A 3,532-nucleotide genomic window follows, 5' to 3' on the forward strand; every position below is an offset into this window, starting at 1 on the left:
TGCTCCGCACGATGGGTTTGCTCCCTCAGCAGGTGGGCTTGTTCATCGAAGAGCTGATCCAAAGTGGCTAGGTAGTTAGCCACTTGATACAGAGGGTCCTCTTCATGGCGGCGCCGTTCCAGGCTTCTCATGTGAGCTTCCCAAACAGGGGTTCTGATGGCCGGCGGGAAGAACCTCATTGGTGTGGGGGCTAAGTGCTCCTCGAAAATCCGGCACAGGTACCGAAGTGCCTTTCTGACAGCCAAGGGGTAGGTGTCTTGGTGCCTAAACCCTGTAGCGGTCACTCGCTAGGGCTGGGTGTTGGGGTGGCATTCACTTCTGGCGATGACTATGATCACCCTGCAGCGGAGAGTGCCATGATGCTCATACTCTCTGCTGTAGTACCTTGGGCGTTCCGTAACGCCAAGGCTCTCCAGGGCGTTGATCAACAGGCTGGGGAAGCCAGGTGCAGCTTGGCAGTCGCCCTGGGTCCATCCTTCCTCAGCCATCTGAAAACAAAGATATGGTGAAAAACTTGCACAATTATTTGGGGTACACCAAGGAAGTAGATGACATTTATTATTACAACACGGTGGGGTACAGACTTCATGGATACATGATTATTAGGGCAAGGGTTCTAACTCGGGGTGCTACTCCTATCATGGGGATTCTTCCTCGATCCTAAGGGGGCGCTTCTTCAGTGGGAGGTACTGATCCATCATGTCATCTTTGGTCTGAGTACCTTTATCCCAGTGGGTTTCTTCGGGTTCTTCTTCTTCGGTCTGAGTACCAACATCCCAATGGGTTTCCATGGGTTCTTCTTCTTCTTCTATCCATCCACCTATTCCCCAGCGAGCCTCGTACCTTTGCATCCGAGCTTGGAGAGCGGCTAGCGAATTCTCGGCGCGTGTGGCTCTTGCCTTTTGCTCTTCCAGTTCTGCCTCTTTTTCATCCATTTGGACTTGGAGGGCGGCTAGGGAATACTCGGCGTGTACGGTTCTTGTCCGTTGTTCATCCAGCTCCTGGGTTGCCTTTTTTGCCCTGTGGACTTGTTGCTTCAGTTATGCTGCTTGCTCGCGGTAGAGCTCATCCAGGCCGGTGAGATAGATGGATAGGTGGGATACTGTGTCTTCCAGGTCTTCTTCTTCCCTTCCGAGTCCTCTCATCCGGGCGATCCAGGTGCGTCCTCTTCCTTCAGTTGGCGGGAAGAATCCCATAGGAGTCCGCTGAAGGTGATATTTGTAGATCATTCGGAGCCGTCGTAGGGCTTTACGAGCGGCTTTCCGATAGGTATCCGGGAAGCGAAAACCAGTGGTGGAGATGAACCAAGGGTCCACATCAATATAGCGGGTGCTTCTTGCTATGAAGATCATCAGGTCACACCGAAGAGTGCCCTTGGAGTCGTATTCCCGATAGAGAAACTCTGGTGGATCCACAACTCCGATTCGTTCCAGGCTGAGTATCAACAACTTTGGAAGGCCGGGCTCTACGTGACAGATTCCGCCAATCCATCCATTGTCAGCCATCTGGAACAGGGCAAGAACCAACGGTAAGTGTTTGTGTCAAGAAAAGGGTTAAGGATAGAAAAGTCCTAAGATAAAAGGGGCTAAAAACGGGTTTCGCTCCTAGGGTCACGTCCTACGGCCAACCTACGGCTCTGATACCATCTGAAGCGTCCCCTCATAAGAGAAGACTTAAATGTGATACAAAACACCAGTCCCAGGAGGTTGGTGCCACATTTATTACATCAGATGGTTCAAAACCGTACAAACCTTGGAGGACACTCAATACAGATAATGATAATAATTAACCAAGCTACAACATAACACCAGACCGCAAACCACATGGGGTCTAGCACAGGCTCAGAGTACTGCGACAGCGGAGGCATCTCGACAAGGCCGGTTCCACAGGCAAGGTTGGGTGTAGAACGATAACCCTACTCAGTGTCGTCTGGCACGATGTCTGGGTCTTCTCCTGTAAAAAGTAAGAGTGGGGTGAGTACAAACGTACTCAGCAAGTCCAACCACACCCGCGGAGGGGTTATATCAGAATGATATGCATAGGTAAATCAAGGGTAAGGTTACGGTTTAATTTTACAGAAAAACTATACTTTATGCAGGGTTCCATTTAACGGAAAACCTTTTTAGAAAAATCAGTTTTTGTAGTAATACGGAGTTCAAGTTTTAAACTGCTACCGGACTCCCCGTCCGTCGTAGCACACGGCACAACTGCCGGACACAAATCCAAAACACTCACACCAGCCCATCCCGATTAGACACTAGTTATGTGACCACACCATAACTCACACAATACCGTGGGCACGGACTATTCGAATAGATTCTTAGCTCTGCAGAGGTGTGCAACTTTACCCACAAGTAGGATACCACAACTCGAACACCGTCGTGTCGGTGTAGATCCCAACATAGCCATTACCCACCTTAGCTAAGCCTGACTGGCCATCACGGGATTCACCAAGGGGTCATCAACCTAACTCTGAGGTATAACCGGGGTATAAGTCACACTGAGCATATCCCTGCTCCTTGGTCACCCGTTGCTCTCAGCCCTCCTGATGGCTATCACACCAACTAGTGGGATTTATGCTACGCCGTTGCCCATTCAACGGTCGAGTGGTTTGCACGATAGAGGAGTTAGGTGAGATGACACACCAACTCGGTCTTTAGACACGACAAGATGGATATCTCCCTTCTTTGCCCTGCCACACAGGCACGAGCACACCAAATGGCAAATCACGCAGAAATGCCATCCATCCCGTCTAAACTCTCTTTTCAAAAACACCACTTTTATCCCATCCCACATACGCACACCTTTTCTTTACAAAAAAAATAAATCGTATTATGAGTAAAGACCTAAGCATTCTAATATCGATTAACATCCAAGCAAAATCAGACATTAATCTAGGTGGTCAAGGAATGGTCATCACAAATCAAGGGGTGGCTATCCAACCGTGTTTTCATGCAAATAAAACATATGCAGTTTTGTAAAGCAGGCCGTTGGGTTGTGTTTATAAAAACTAGGACAGAAACATGCATCAAAGGATGGGATTGAACTTGCCGTCTTCGAAGCCTTCGGGGAAGTCCTGTCCTTCGGGCTCGGGGTCGCAGAACTGGTCCTCGTTCTCCTGCTCACAGTACTGCTCGTTGACGGGCTCTCCTTCGTTCACTCCGTGGTCTACGACGCAAACAAACAAACATACAATCAAGAAACAGGAAAAACAAGTTTTATCGTTGAGCTCGAAACGGAGACACATAAAATATAGAAATAGAAGTAACATCTATGAGTGGTTTGCTAAAGGCACGGTCCAAAATTATATTAGAAATGGTATGATAAAGTTTGGGGTCGATCGAGGTTGTTTTGGCGCATGAAATGATAGGTTTTGTGAGGGTTCAGGGGCTAGATTAGGAATCTGGGACCTAGTGGTAATTATTTCTTGAGAAGGCAGGGGCCTATTTGAAATTTCTAGAAACCTTCGGACTAAACTGGAAGGGTCAAGGGTATACTTAGAATTATGTTTTTATGTGAAAGGGTTTACTTG

This window comes from Panicum virgatum, chromosome 5N (assembly GCF_016808335.1).
Source record: "Panicum virgatum strain AP13 chromosome 5N, P.virgatum_v5, whole genome shotgun sequence".
Lineage (NCBI taxonomy): Eukaryota > Viridiplantae > Streptophyta > Magnoliopsida > Poales > Poaceae > Panicum > Panicum virgatum.